We start from the raw sequence: 16,638 nt of genomic DNA, 5'->3' as shown, positions 1-16,638 counted from the left end.
ACAGGTATTTGTCCAACCTGTTCTTAAAAACCTCCAAATAATGTGAATTCCACAACCTCCCTTGGAAACCTATTTCAGAGCTTAACTACCCGTATAGTTAAAAAAGATTTTCCTAATACCTAACCTAGATCTCCCTTGCTGCAGATTAAGTCCATTACTTCTTGTCCTCCTTCAGTGGACATGGAGAACAACTTATCACTGTCTTCTTGTTAACCGCCCTTAACATATTTGAAGACTGTTCTCCAATCCCCCCATAGTTTTCTTTCCTCAAGACTAAACATGCCCGGTTTTTTAACCTTTTCTCATAGATCCAGTTTTCTAAACCTTTTACAATTTTTGTTGCTCTCTTCAGGACTCTCTCCAGTTTGTCCACATCTTTCCTAACATGTGGCACCCAGAACTGGATACAGTATTCCAGCTGAGGCCTCACCAACGGCAAGTAGAGTGGGACAATTACCTCCCATGTCTTACACATGGCACCCCAGAATGATATTAGCTTTTTTCACAATTGCATCACATTGCTGATTCAGACTCAATTTGTGAACCACTCTCTTGCTCTTGGGTATGGCTTCTGTTGAACAACATTCTATAGATTGAGTTGTAGGTCCAAAGCCATTTCAAGGCCTCCTCTGTGATGCTGTGGGTATCATCCTGATTCACTATACCCCTCAGATCCTTGTCAGCAGTCTTACCACCTAGCCAATTATTCCCCATTTTGTAGCTGTGCATTTGATTTTTCCTTCCTAAGTGTAGTACATTGCACTTATCTTCATTGAGTTTCATCTTGTTGATTTCAGATCAATTCTCCAATTTGTCAAGGTCATTTTGAATTCTATTCCTGTCCTCCAAAGTGCTTGCAATTCCTCTCAGCTTGGTGTCATCTGCAAGTTTTATAAGCATATTCTCCACCCCATTATCCAAGTCGTTAATAAAAATATTGACTAGTACTGGACCTGGGACTGACCCATGCACATCAGGCAAGAATTTTGTGGAAAGACTAATTTTTATTTTTAAAATGGCAAAAATCAACCACTTTGGGGGGGAATTTAATTTTTTTTTTTTACTAAATTTAGAGTTAATTACAGAGGAATGGATGGCACTGGGCATGGAATGGCAGCTGAAATCTTTCAAACTTTTGGGATACTGGTTTGAATTTTGCCCACGGGCCTGATTTAATGCCCAAATAAGTCAATGAGAGTTTTTATTGATTTCAGTGACCACTGGATCAGGTACCAGCTCTCTAGTGACTGAAAGTTGTCACCATAAGACAGATTGCTCATTAGTTATGCAAAATGGATTAGTGGCCTCAACCAAACTGGATGGAGACTGAGCTACCTTTGCATGAAAAAAAAAAAAAAAAAAAAAAAAAAGTTGTTCCAAAACACTAAGAAGGCAAAATGGAAAGGCAGTATCGCGAGAAGATTAATGCTGGTTTCTATTTTATGCCTGTTGTGTGGTTAAATGTTATGACTGGTTGAACAAAATAGTACAAAACAGAAAAAGACACAGTCCCTGCACAAAAGATCCAATAATCTAAAAGGAGGCCTTCAATCACTTAGGGTTTTAACCAGTACTTACGTCTCAGAAATCCTATGCTCACGTTTTTAAAATGTATGTATTTTAATAGAATTAAGAGGATAAGACTGAAACAGCATAATTATATAGCACTAAGATCTGATTAAGGGAAAACATGGAAAGTGCTGTACTGGAAAGAACATAAATACAGTATTTTGTTCTCTCACATTACACGGAAAATGAGAGCTAGCCAAATTATGCAGATTTGTGCATTTGTTTGAAACCTGAGTGCCAGCAGAAAAATGGATAACATGGCTGAATAGAACAGTATTTTGCACTGTCACTTCAGACTACAGTTTAATTTTATACCCACGGGGCCATTAGTGTCTATTAGCATACTAATAAATGTTTATGAGCTTATACTATATAAACTATAAACTTTTACATATTATTAATTAACCTCATGCACTGGAAAAAGAACTTCTGAAAACTTACTGCTTATAGTAGTAGTATATAAGGAATTGTCCCATAGAATTGTCTATGTAATCCATTGAAACAGACATGTTTCCTGTTACATTTCTCTGTGTGGAGGATATTTCAGATGCTTTTTTTCTTGAAACTGCAAAGCGCAGGTGGCAGTCACTTTTACTCTAGAGTATTTCAATTATAGCCTGCTTGTATTGAGAACTTGTAATTCAGATTTTTGTGCCATCTGTTGAACTTTCCTGTTCAAGTTACACCAGCTATAAGGATTTACATTTGCATAGTGTCTTACATCCAACAGAATCATGAAACACTTTACACACACTACATACAGAGAACACTTCACCCACCAATGAGAAGCATCTCTCTCTAAGATGAACATGACACCTACTTAACAGCACACAGCAACAAAAGGAAGGATAAAGCACTGGACTGTAACTTAGGAAATTTGATCTCTATTCCTAGCTGCCTCTTGGTAGGTCACTTAACTGATCTGTGCCTCACTTTAGCAATCTGTAAAGTGAGGATAAATGCAATAGTGTTTGTGAAGTGCTGCTCAGACCTCACATATGTCAATAATGAGCATCATAGAAAAGCAATAAATACTATTGAAGAGTGCAGGACAGGCAGTGAAGAATACATTTGGGAACTGCACGGGAATGCAATTGCAAGTGAGAGGGGAATTTTGGTTTGCATAACATAATTATTTACCTGAGATGAAACAGCAGTGGTTAACACTTCTACACATCAGTCCTCTTTTAAAATAAATAATACAGATGGGTCTGAACCTAAACTCCCGAGCCAGCCACCCCCAGACTTTAGGAATGTTTAAACTCTAATTTGGATCCAAGTTTTACAAATAACATTATAATGAGGTTCAATCAAAACGATGGATCTGAATAATCTGAGATTTACATAATCAATGTCTAGAACTAGGTCTGAATTTTCTGGCTTAACCCTATGGTACTTTTTTTTAAGAGGCTACTCTCGAATAATTTTTTTATGCATCAAGAATAATTTGATCCCCAAATCACAGGGGCACAAAAACAACACCCCCCCATTGATAATTTCAGTTTCTTTTCACCCCTCTTAGATAATCTCAGGGTGAAGAAGAGACTATTGTCTCCGGTTTGCCCCTTAAAGCTACATGAATAGTGACCTTCTCATATGTCGTTAACTATTCTTTTTCTATAACATGGAGTGTCTGCAACTTCAAGTAGCATTCTGCTTTCATTCTCAGCTGTGTCTTGTCTGTGTCTTATTTACCAGATGTCTTTTTGTAGGTCTGATGTCTGTGTTGTGTTCTTATATGTCTTAGTATGTCAGATCATGTCTACTCTCAGATATGTCAGCTTCAGTCACTGATGTACCAGACAGATGTTGTGTGGGAAATAACTTACACCTACCCGGAGAGGAGTGTTAGGACTGTACACACGGCTGCCATACCAACTGCGATTAAAGATGAACACCTCCCAGTTTGAGAGTGTATCTGGGCTTTTGACTCAGCCCTTTCTTTAATGTTGAGCTCTGCACTCTGACCCGCGTGTCTTCTGTAATATTTAAAATAAACATTTTAAAAATGATTTTGATTTACTTTTATATCTAGTTGGGGGAAATGGATAGCAATATACCACAGGACTCCTGCTTCTTTTATTAACTAGTAACGTAGCTTTTTGTTTGAGGAGGGTGGAATTTGGCATGCCAAGAATCAGTGTGTGTCTTTGTCCTGTCTCTGAATACCTTACTGGGGCAGGACCAGCAGAAGATATGCAGGCAGCAGCTTTTGGACATGTTCAGTGTCAGGACCATCAGTTTGGCAGTTTTACTTCTGATTTTCCCTGGATCCAATAGGTTATGTACACTATATCCACTGGTGGAAGTTTCTCTTTTTGAAGGTAGCCTGTATGCAGTTACCATGCAGGGCCAAAACCCAGGCCATTTCCATGTCTACAGCCACACTAAAGTATGCCCTTTGCAAGGAGTGAGGTAGCTTAGCTGTCCTTTGGGCAGAAATCTGTGCTACTATTACACTCCTTCTGCCACAAAGATGATCCATTACTTGTGGATGGAAGTGATGCTTGTGTATATATCAGAAAAGCCAGAACACTGCCCTTTCTTGCTCAGTTGTTTTAATTTGAGATATTTTGACTCAATGGGAAACAATGAGCTTTCGTGCATTTATTTTTCAAAAAGCAATCTCAGTGAATGTCCGCAATATACCTGCAGAAAACAAAGCCGAAGGTATTATAATTATTTAAAAATAAATTGGTGAGACTTCATTAAAGGGATTTCACGTTGGCGGGAAACAAACTATACAAAACAACAAAACGAAATATACCTTGAAGGATAGTCAGATGCCGGAGATAAGTTTAGCAAATAGTGTGGGGAAAACATGAAAAAAAATCTTTTGAAGTCTTCAGGAACTTTTTCAGAACAGTAGAATCAATCGTCTAGACGAAAACTAGCCCTATTTAGAAGTTCTCTTAGAAGATTTTTGTTCAAATAGCTTTTCTGGACTGCAGATCCTACTTTTTGCTCACTTCCATTTTACTTGCATCCCTAGCAAAATGTGAAATCTACTCTAAATGTCACCATGCAACAGCTGATGCTTAGGATATTGTTTAAAACATGATTGAATTGCCAGGGTACATTAAGCATTGCAATGTTTTAAGCAGAGGAAATAATTTAATGATGTGGTCTTTAGGATAGTTAATTAGCCTGGCATGTATGAAAGTGTAACACCACCACCTACTGTAAAAGCGAATGTTCTACACTTCAGAACACTAATTTCTTTATGGCTTCACACTGAGTGGAAACTGTTAACCCTTTTTATAACAAAATGTTTTTAGAGAATATTTGTTTTAGGCACAGGACATCACAGATCCTGCCAACACTATGCAGAGGGTAAATCCCTACATGCTGAAAATAATCACAATCTGGTTTAACATCCATAAACATTGCATGAAAGGGTTGTTTCAAGAGCATAGTGCAAGTTATTTTTATAGCTACTATAGATTTTCATTGCTGGTAACCATTTAAATGAAATTTGTGGTGATATAAACTTAGTTCTTCGGAAACAGATTATGCTGCCACAGCAATATAATTACATTATCAGCCTGATTTATCCATCATAAGGCTAAATGTACATAATAGCTAATGAATTACTCTGTCACCTCAGCAGAGGGTGATTTCTCCAGGTCAAGGCACAGGAATGAATAGGATGGTCCTTCCCTGACTCCATTTTTCTGATAATTGATAACAAGAGCCTGAGCCTGTGAAATGCTCAGTGACCTCAACTCCCTTGGGATCTGATGGCGTTCAGCACCTCCCAGGGAGTGCTCAGCATCCGGCAAGATTGGCCCTTTTAGCCAAGATTTTGAAAGTGACCAGTGATATGGTGTGCTTTTATTTTTGGGTGCCTACATTCCTGAGTCACCTTAAAGGGGCCTGATTTTCAGTAAGCCAGGAGCACCCAACCTCTATCAGGCTCCTCTAAAGGAGTGTCAGGTTGGGCACACAAAATCACTTGTCCTTTGTGAAAATCTTACTCTTTATCTGAAAGCTTTGAGGACCGTGTTTCTCATTCTCTTTAAAATGGGGTCTCTATTTTTTTAAGTGATTAGGTCATTTTTTCCTTCCAAACTGAAACCAATAACACTCAGTAATTTCAATCGTTTTGCCTGCTTGTTTAACCCCAAGTCTTTGGGAGTCTCTTTTCCCCCCACACCTCTTCTGATAATAGGGAACCAGTAGTACTCTCAGCTTTGCACATTGCCCTTGCAATTACAAGGTGCTTCAACATGATTACGGTTCCCAATAAAATGAACTATGCTGGGAGGAGGGGCGGGAAGAGTGAAGGACAAGCAGTAACAATGTCAAATTTTCAGGGAAGAAAGGGTGAAATCCTGGACCTACTGAAGTCACTGGGAGTTTTGCCATCAACTCAATGAGGGCCAGTATTTCACCCAGGGCACGTCTTCACTACCCGCCACATCGGCGGGTAGCAATCAATCTATTGGGGATCGACTTATCGTGTCTAATGAAGACGCGATAAAATCGATCCCCGATGGCTCTGCCATTGACTCCGGAAATCCACTGTGGCAAGAGGCGGAAGTGGAGTCAACGGCGGCGCGGCAGCGGTCGACTCGCCGCCATCCTCACAGCCAGGTAAGTCGACCTAAAATATGCAACTTCAGCTATGCTATTCACATAACTGAAGTTGCGTATCTTAGGTCGACCACCCCCCATAGTGTAGACCTAGCCACAGAATATCTTTTTTCCTACATCAGTTGTTAAAGGTGATTAGTGCAACAGAATTTTTTCCTTTCAGTCAAAGACCAGCTTTCTTGTTTTGAAAATGATGTGCAGTGCTGACAGGGATAGTTACACTCCTGATTAAACAAATCCCCTAACAGACCAAGTCTTGTGCTGTTAAAATCGCATGCATTATTGCACAGGAGGCCCACCGTATTTCAGCCACAATGATAGAGTGGGCAGCACTCTGTCAGATCAATTATGTACAAGGCCCATCTTCTCTATGATTCCCTCGATTTTTCCTCCTGACAGTTCACCTTGTGCCCAACCTTCTGTTCTCACTAAGAAAAACCTGCAGACAAGAGCAAACCTAAGGTTGTTTTACCTCACCAGAACATGGCATAAAGTAACTCTTTCCTGTCAGATTCCTCACTGCTTTTCAGATAAATTTATCTTCTTCAGTTCAGGGAATTTATTTATGTGGGCTGCGGGGTTGGTTTGTTTGTTTGTTTGCTCGATTAAGTAATGTCAGGAAAACAGTGAACCTTCTCCAGTCCACTGGTTCACAACCACAGTACCTGTACCAGTAAATGGTACATCAGTTTGATGCTCTAGATTGCTCCCTACCCCCTTAATGCTGATCCTCCGTGTGGGGTTGTGGAGTCAGGGCCGACGGGGGGGAGTGAGGGGAGGGGAAGCCGGTACAAATTACTGGGGCCCGGCGGTCCGGAAGGGGGCCCAGGGCCAGGCTTCCCCGGCTTGCCCCCCCCTCATCTGCCCTGGTTAGCCGGTCTGCCCTTGCTGGGGGGCCCGAAAAATTTTTTTCACCGGGGCCCGAACCCGCTCTCGGCGGCCCTGTCTGGAGTTCTGCCACTGCCCCCCTCCAACTCAGCTGTATGCACGCTAAACTTCAGTGGAGACTGGCTTTCTCCAAATCTCAAGTTTTGCAAACAATTCTGAGACTGGGATTTAGCACAAGCTCTCTTGCAAGATATAGCATACATTTGACTGGGAGGAAGCAGATGCTAATTAGGACTATAAAGAGTAGTCTGTTAAACTGGTGCAACTGGCCTGGAAGTTTTGGGAACCATTTACAATCAATTCTGTTCCAATGTAGTTTTGAAGGAAAAAAAGGGGGAATTTAGCAAGCTAGGGTCAGCATTGGCCTGAACTGTCTCTGCTGTTGTTTCCTGGAATTATTAAAAACAGATTCCAGATGAGTGAAATGCTCAGTAAAATGTTAACTGAGCAATGTGGGTGAGAGAGACTTCAGGGAAAGAGTGACTGAATCCTTAGAATCCTTTGGTTCGGCATTTCTCGTTCTGTGGGTCAAAGCCTTGACAGGGTCACAAACTAGATACTTAGTGGTATAGAAGCTGGGGATAATGAGGAAAACTAGACAAGAGTTTATTTTAACTACTACTCTCTGGGGGTAGATGGCTCAGGGCACGGACTTTAGGTGAATGGACATCTCAGGCAATCTGCCATTAACAGAATTCCTGTGTGCTGAGGAAGGAACTACGAGAGTGCAAGTTTAATTCCTATGAGCTCAGCTGTGGGCTGGAAAAATAACACAATGTCAAGCACATTCTTATTGGGAGAGAGAGAGAGAGAGAGAGAGAGAGAGTGAGTGTGTGTCAGGGCCTGAGAGCATATATAATAAATAGAAGTAGTAACAAAGTGAAACAAAGCCTACACATACACGGACAAAGGTGAAACAGGCAGTGATGCACTACGGGGAACTTGCTGGAGTCCCTTATTACAATTCTTATCTGATGTGAATATTAGAATTGGAAAAGGTAAAGAGAAGGGCAACAAAAATGATTAAGGGTATGAAAGATATGAGGAGAAATTAAAAAGACTGGGACTTTTCATCTTGGAAAAGAGATGAGTAAAGGGGGATAGGATAGAGGTCTATAAAATTATGAATGGTATGGAGAAAGTAAGTGTTATTTACCTCTCCACATAACACAAGAACCAGGGGTCACCCAATTAAATTAATAAGCAGCAGGTTTAAAACAAACGAAGGATGTACTTCTTCACATAATGCACAGTCAATCCGTGGAATGCATTGCCAGGTGATATTGTGAAGGCCAAAACTACAGTGGGATTAAAAAAGGACTAGATAAGTTCATGGAGGATAGGTCCATCAATGGCTATTAACCAAGGGGGTCAGGAATGCAACCTCTGGGGTGTACCTCAGCTCTGACTGCCAGATGCTGGGATTGGACAACAGGGGATGGATAACTCGATGATTGCCTGTTCTGTTCATTCCCTCTGAAGCATCTGGTATTGGCCACTGTCAGAAGACAGGTTACGGGGCTAGATGGCCAGGATACTGGTCTGACCCAGTATGGCGATTCTTATGTTCTTATGATATAACGCACACACCACCCCAACCTTATAGGATTCACTGCATTCGATTCTGTGATATACAAGGACTACGTGTGAAAGTGACAGACTTCTTCCATGAAAATTCATTTTAAAGCCCGCTAATTACAAAACATTATCCTTTAAGAAAATGTTAGCATTTTCTATTTCTGATACACAAATTGATTCAATAGAGAGATTGACCAATATAAAAAATTACAGCTTCAACAGTAAAGAAACCACTGTAAAATGATTCCTAGTGTACACAAGTGCAATTACTCAGTATATGATGCCTTTCACAGCCAAGTGCTTCTTCCATCAATGAATCTAGGGCAGAACCTTTTAAAAAAATGCCCTGGAATGGGCAAGATTACATCTTTAAAGACACACAAGGTATTGAACAACAAAGAATAATCAATCAATCTTTCCTCAGAGGAAAAGGTCAGCATTTCATCTGGTTCCTGATATTTAGGATTTTAATTAGCAGTCACCTGCATAATGATGACCCTGATGGAATGGTGATCTAAGTGTGGCTAAAAATGACCACAGACAACCTAAATCTTTAAATCCCATTATTTTCTTCCTGGAGATCCTTTTCATAAACACCGTTGGGAATTTTTGCCCCACATTACAAGTTATAACCCCTTAAGTATGTTCCCATCTAAGGAAAAGCGTTTTTATTAACCCCTCCTTCCCTCTCCAAACAAACAAGATCCTGGAAAAGAATGTAGTCTCTTTTAAAATTGGCCCTTTACCAGTCAGTGATTCCAACTGAAAACTGAACTCCCTCTCAGAATTACCGAATAGTGTCAGATGCTCCTTAGTTTCTCATTCTAACATGCACTGTCCTTCTGGTCTCTCACATACACCTGTCTCTCTACCATTCCAGCAGGGGCACTTTGAATAGCAGGGGCCTAGGAACCTAGATTACGGGCAAACCTTCAAATCTGACAGCCCACCATCATGAAAAGCTGTGGGACAGATTAAGCAGTATTACGTAACCCACCAACAAAATCTTTGTTTGACTACATAAAGACTGTATAAATGCAAAATCCACCCATGCAATACCTAAAAAGCTTGGAAATATTCAGTTCAGGGTAGCTTATTTGACCTCCCCCTCCCACTTCATGCCCACACATTATGGTAAGTGATATCACACATTCCACATCTACACACAAAACTCCTTTGCACTTCCAACATATAAGGAACCATCACACACCTACCAAATTCTTCTGACTCACACTATTGGAAAACCATAACTCTGACCTCAGCCAGATGGCAGCAACTCCAGCTGTAGTAGAGGGAGTCCCAGAGCCATTCCTGCCCTTCCCTGGAGTTAGGGAGAGGAGCAGTCACCCTGAGAACAGCTCACCCAAGCACAGTTGGTGGTTCGCAATTCATGGTTGGTGACTGCCAGCGGAATGACAAGCATGTGTCTTCCACCTCTTAAGTCACCAGTTTGCATCCAGGACAGGGAACCAGAGTAAGCTTAACTGAAATAAGCCATTCAACCTGAAATAAGAGAGTGTCCACGCACGGGTTTGCACTGGTTTAACTGTTTAAATTCATATCCTAGGTCATACTGGTGCAGTTTCCCAATAGACAAGGCCTGAGAGTTGTTATTCTCTGATGGCTAGTTGGAGATTTTGTGAAAAGAGTCAGTGGCCACAGTTCTGGCCTCAGTGTTCAGAACCCAAAGCCACCACTACACTTGGCTCTCATTGATACCTTTGTGGGCTGCCTCTGCAGACCGATGGGCATAGAAATGGAATAGCCTAGAGAGATGTTCTTTTTTATAGGATTGAGGTACATTGAGAAACGGTATGAGGGATATTTGCCCAGTCATATTCACTGATGATTTTTAAAATAAACACACACACACACACACACACACCTGCCCCGTTTTCAGTCATTTTTCATGCCACAAGGCAATTAACAATCACATTCATCTGCACTACCTTCACAGGGACCCACTTACCCAAAACAATCTCACAAACCAAATACGCAGTGGAACCTGAAGTCAGAACAACTTCAGTACATGCAAAGGTTTGCTACATCAATAATTGGAGGTTACAAATTCCAATGCCCTGCAACAGTTTGCGACTCTCAATACACTCCATGGAGGTTCACAATAGCGGAGTTCAGAATGGGCAAAATTCATGCATTGGTGGAGGACCCAAACAAGGTCTGAGCTGCGGAAGCACCACGGTGCCAGTGTGTCGGGTATGTGGGGAGGATGGGAGGCAAGAGGCTCTGTGTCAAAGAAATGGCCTCGATGCCAGTTCACAATATACTGCCACAGAGGGGAATACTGGGTCAGGGCTGGGGAAAGAGTGACTGGATTCAGGCTTTATCACAGGGATCCAGAAGCCAAGAGCCCTGCACACTGGAACAATGAGGAAGGGTTCCTGTGTAGGATTCCAGTTCCTCAAGCTTTATGAAGGATTTCACCAATAAGCAGGTCTGACTTCCCATAAAATGGGGAAGTGCTGAAACCAAAAGCTTTATTTCTTAGTAGATGGCAGGTAGAATTCTACTCTCAGTGACATGCTGAGCGACTTGAGTAACTCCACCAAAGTCAGTGGAGGTAGCCTGAATGTATAGAATATAGCTGAAAGCAGAATTGGGTCCCTTAGTTTTTATAAGCTACATAAAACCCGCGCTCCCTGCCTGACAAAGGAGAAATGATGATACCAGATTCCATCATTTTAGTCAGGGTTTCATTGTTCAGCCTGTAAACATGCAGAGTGCTGATTTGGAACAGTCTCTCTCTGGGGGTTAACACCCAAGAGCAATTTGTATGTTTGCTAAATCAACTGCTACAACTGGTAGCTATAAAAATCCAACAATTACCCAGACTACCTCTCACATAATTGGGACATTTCAGTACCTATTCTGTCCTTGCAGACATTTTTTATTCTTCCTGAAGGTGACACATCCTAGATAATGCCTGTGGTCATCTTGTCTGACCTTCTGTACAACTCAGGCCATAGGACTTCCCTGAACTAATTCCTGTTTGAACCAGAGCACATCTTTTAGAAAAAAAATGTCTAATTTTGATTTAAAATTAAGTATGTGTCTGAAGCACTTGTATGTATCAGAGGTTCCCTAAAGAGTCCATGAGAGGAAAGAGAGTCTTCACTCTGATTCTCAAACATTTGGAGTCTCTCTTTCTCATGGCCATCCAAATTTTGAAATCAAAGTGAGGAAAAAAAGAAAAAAACAAAAGGGAAAACTTTGGAGAAAAAACAATCTTGTTTCTGATACTTTGGTTTCAATAATTTAACAGGTCACATACTACTTTCTATTACTCACTTGCCTGTGCTAGCTGCATTCATCAGAGTAAGACTGGTCCATGACTTGATAGCTCAGCATTTTTTTATTTCTCTTCAGCTCTCCCTAATGAAAAGCACATGCGTCCAATAAATCTTGCCTTTTCCCTTATTAAACCAGTTGATGTTCATTACTGAGGTCTGTGCCTCGCTGGGTGGGAATCAATAAGACGATCCTTTTAATTGCTTTAATAGTCAACAAGCTATTTCTTATTTCAATCTCAAACCAGCACTCACTGAAATAAAATGATTTATTTGGAATTACAAACACACACACTTTTCTAAGCAAGTGTGTACGTGGGCATGTGAGATGCTTAATTAGTTAAATTCTGTAATATACTTTGAGATCCTCAGATTAATGTGCCATAGAGGTACCAGAGTTTATTATTTAGTGATTAGTAACCAATACACACATGGCTGAAAGGATTCTGAGTGGGAATTAGAAGATAGATCAGGGTCTGAAATACAAAGGATGGAACTCCAGAACATTAGCGATTTTACTTACAGGAATAGGCTATGAGGCCCAGTGTGCATGCCATTAATCCCACTTTCCTCCCTTTTCCTCATACCCACTCTCACCCACTCCCATCTCTGCCCTCTTCAGAGATAAATCTTGGTATCTCCTGAACTTTATAGAGATTATGTTTTCTAAGATGCACTTGCAAAATGTGTGTACTAGTAACTGCATATGCCAAACAGGTGCTGACATGCACAGAGAGGAGGTTAAACAGTTAGCCATTTGTGACTCAATCAGGCATTCCATGCACAGTCAAAAACTTTAACCAATATCAAAACAACATTTTGGATTCCCTAGGACTGTGGGATTGGGCTCTTTATATGTGGCAAATGCACATGCTGTATATGCAATTGTTGGTGTATGCATATTTTGGGGGCACAGATTAAGCCTAAATATTAAAATATAATTATTTTAATCTTTTATTTGCTTTTTCTCTTTCCTTACTTGTATAAGAGCAGGAGGTTAGGGGAAAAGTTCAGAGGAAGCAATGATAAGGACTATTGTTTATGAACTGTCACAAATGAACTCTTCCAATCTTTACTCAGGTGAAGTTCTAGTGACTTCAATGGGACTACTCATGCGAGTAAGGATGCGGCCCAGAAATTGCACTCATGCATAACGTTTCTGTACAGTATTTATTCTATCACTGATTCAAAGTAGCGAGATTGTAATGATGAAATCCTGATCTTATTGAAGTAAATGGCAAAATTCCCACTGACTTTAATGGGCTGAGAATTTTGCCCTAAATATCAGTTAGTGCAGATTGCTAATGAGACACACAGAACTTTTCTTGTTAAAATTATCAAACTCTGTTTTCTGGCAGGGGGAGGAAATGAAAAAAAAAAGATTCAAACTCCAAGTGCATCACAGTGCAGTCGTTTGAACATCTTTCAACTGTGCCTCCTGTTACGTAACATTGAGATGTGTTTGGGCTGCAACTTGACACTACCCCTTTTTCCCCCCAAACAGAGCTTTTTCTCATAAAATTCACTCAGGCAGTTCTTCTCAAGTTCTTCATACACATTTCACAAGAAAAAAGAAATCATTCATATCTAACAAAGAGAGTCTCGGATTCTTTAGATATTTTCCATTATAAGCTTTTGGCACCATTATTACCCATAGCTCAAGTTACTTTTCTGATCCCCCTTCTTTCATCTGGTAAAAATGGATTATTTCATTATTAGCCTGGAACCGTTTCTGTTCACAGAGATCAGGTCTGTATATGAACAATGCCTTCTCTGGTAGTACTTAAAATCCTGGGACTGTTGTAAAATTTGCTCTGTACACTTAAACTCATGTAGTGCGATCAGCATAGTGGCATACTTTTTGAAATGGCATCTTTCATTTAAAAGATGCCTTGCTCTGAATTATAGTGAAGTTAATGTTTTGTACACTGTTTGTGGAAGGTCTGAACAAACATTACGCCTATATATAAATATGTATGAAGGAAAATAGTTACAAGAAGTTGACAATTTAAATCATAGTAACTACCAACTCACTTAACACATTTGGTGACAACAGTTGGATGTAATACTCACAGAAGTGACTTTCACTGTAAAGTGACTGGATACTTCCTTGCCCCCCGCCCCTATATATATATATATATGTGTGTGTGTGTGTGTGTGTATATGTCTGTGTGTACACACACACACACACTTTACCATATCCCATGTCGCACAATTTGGTGCTGTTCTTATAAGAAATCTGCTAGTGCATCAAAAGAAGTACAGTGATTGGACCAAACCAAAATCCCAGATCCAAACAAACTCATACTATGGACCAGTGTGGATGAAGATGAAAATTTTGCTGCTGCCCCCACCTCTACAGTGAGCTCAGCCAAACTCCCAGATCCAAACAGCTCCCAACACCCCAAACATTGGGGACATTTGAATCCAGATTTGCATCTAGATTTTGAAGCTCAGCGCAATCTCTAGAGAGATGATAGTAGGTGAAAAGCAGGAGTTGAAAAGTCAGTGCTTTTGAACCAGTGGAATTAAATAAAATTTAATCTGATTCTTTTAAATTCCTTTGTTTTCTTGCTGATTGTATTGCTGGTGAGAGAGCTAGGATGTGTTAATCTAGATTTCTAGGTTGTAAAATGGCTCCCACCAATGTAGATCCAAGTATTTCACAATCACTAATGAATTCAATCTCAAAATACCTTATCAAGTAGGGTAGTGTTATTCCTCATTTTACAGTTGAGGAATTGAAGCATGGAGAAATTGAGTGACTTGACCAAGGTCACTTAGAAAATCTGTGGCTGAGCCATGAATCTAGATCTCTCAAGTCCCAGCACAATGCCTTAACCACAAGACCATCCTTCTGCCTCCCCATGAGTGATAACAATGGAGACAAAATCCACTTTCTACAAAATAGGCAGCACCAGTTTTAAACTTCCATCCAACTGCCTTGCAAATGTACCTATCAGTTCAAAATGAACTATCCTTTCATGCCTTAAAAGGTTTTGTTCTTTTTTTTTTTTTTTTTTTTTTTTTTTTTTTTGAGAAGGACACATGTCCTCTGACTAAACCCACCAATTCAATTTGCAAAGGCCACCAAATAATCTTTAGCTGGTAACAGTTACCGGTAACTAGCAACCTGGGCAGAAATAGAACAGACGATTTATGGAGATGAGAACTCCCTTCCCAATACTCTGAAATAAAACCTTGAATTCTGTATATCCTTCCTCCATGTGCTGGTTAATTGAAGTGTCTTTTCTAGTTAGACTACATCAGAATACTGTTTAATACTAAGCAGAAAACAGTCTAAATACATAGGACCTGAGTTAATTGCTTGGCTTCATTCAGGAGCTAGTGGAATTTCACAATTATCCTTCTTTTTTAAAAATTTATTGTATAGTGACCTATTTGCCACTCTGGTCAATTTAATTAATTTCATCCCATTATTTCTCACCATATCACCTTCTTAGTAAGCCCTTTCTGTGCATAGTGTTTCCACCCTCCTTCAAACAAGGTTGAGAAAATCCACAGCAACACACACACACACACACACACACACACACACACACACACACACACACACACACACACACCTTACAACTGTAAGGGACTTGGTTCTGATTCTAATCAATATAGGATTGAGCAGGAATCCTCCATTACGCTGAATTATGGTGAAGAGGAGAGACTACCGTCTTTGTGGGATATAGGCTCTCCCAGACTCTTTGTCCTCCATGGTAATGTCCCAATCATTGTGAAGTGCTCCCAAATGTGCAAGGACTATTTAAGCTTTGTAAATGCCATCCTCCAAAAATCACTCCTCATAAATGTTTCATATCTTTCCTCTGTGATGCACAGGCCCCAAACATTCAGCTGTGAGGGTGTTTATATTTGTGGAACTCTCTTGAACATTTGCTGTGGATTTCAAACAGCTGCTACACTGAAGCACTGGGAATAGTAAGATCATGAATATTCAGGTGAAGCCACTGGAATGAACAGCCGTTAATAGAATAAATGCCTAAACAGTTGTGTAAGGCTTATTAAGACCTATTGGGGCTGAGATAATAAATTCCCACTTTGACATGTTGCAACTACTGTAGTTTAAACATTTTGGACCACCTCTTCAGAACTGAAGGAAAAAATTATGTTAGTTCTATGTGATAACACAATGAAACACCTGGTAGGCTTGGAACTTGTATTAGATTTTGGCAGAGATATTTTAACATGCTAGTTCATCGTCACTTAAAATTATGGCACTGTTTACTGTGTTAGTTGTCAAGGTTATCCAAATTACATACAAAGAGAGCCTCAGAATATCCCGAATGAGCACAGATATTTTGCTAGAGAACATTTTTTTCCTAGCTCCCCTTCAAGTTTACAAACTGTCAATTTACTTTGCATCAAAGCAGGAACGTGGATGAAACTCCACATGCAGAAAGAGAAACTAAATCTGAACCAGTTCAAAAAGTGACATGCAAAACTGTGTTATTCTGTTCTGCAAACCCAACCAAGTCCTGGAAATCTATATCTAATAGAGTAACTTCCTATGCAAAGAGCTGGCAGATCAAAAGCTGACCTACTCAGTACAGGGATACCTGGCAGGTTAAAAAATATCCACAAAGTACTGGATTTGCAAAGCCATTCAATACGAAAAGTGGTTAATCATTGTAGAAGAACTGTCTTCAACTTTTGAATTTTAGCTGTCATGTTA

At 40.2% G+C, this 16,638-nt stretch overlaps 1 protein-coding gene and 2 long non-coding RNA genes across 12 annotated transcripts in view; 1 reads left to right on the top strand and 2 right to left on the bottom strand.

The window, feature by feature from the left end:
• The window catches only part of LOC135973220 (uncharacterized), a 44,100-nt gene extending 31,997 nt beyond the window's left edge, over positions 1-12,103 (bottom strand). The window contains exon 1 of the long non-coding RNA XR_010589992.1: positions 11,938-12,103. This is a non-coding gene — a long non-coding RNA (uncharacterized LOC135973220). The remainder of the gene's footprint in view (positions 1-11,937) is intronic.
• Positions 1-16,638, bottom strand: part of NFIA (nuclear factor I A) — a 445,816-nt gene that overhangs the window by 363,882 nt on the left and 65,296 nt on the right. The gene's annotated exons all lie outside the window — the stretch shown is intronic.
• Positions 1-16,638, top strand: part of LOC101941624 (uncharacterized) — a 115,906-nt gene that overhangs the window by 58,491 nt on the left and 40,777 nt on the right. The window contains exon 7 of one of the 4 annotated variants that reach the window (XR_010589991.1): positions 798-3,581. The exons of the other annotated variants lie outside the window; for them this stretch is intronic. This is a non-coding gene — a long non-coding RNA (uncharacterized LOC101941624). Of the gene's footprint in view, positions 1-797; positions 3,582-16,638 lie in introns of those variants that run through there. 4 annotated transcript variants of the gene reach the window in all.

The sequence above is a fragment of the Chrysemys picta genome, chromosome 8 (assembly GCF_011386835.1).
Source record: "Chrysemys picta bellii isolate R12L10 chromosome 8, ASM1138683v2, whole genome shotgun sequence".
NCBI lineage: Eukaryota > Metazoa > Chordata > Testudines > Emydidae > Chrysemys > Chrysemys picta.
The sequence above is the reverse complement of the archived record's forward strand: the minus strand, read 5'-3'. Positions and strand labels throughout refer to the sequence as shown.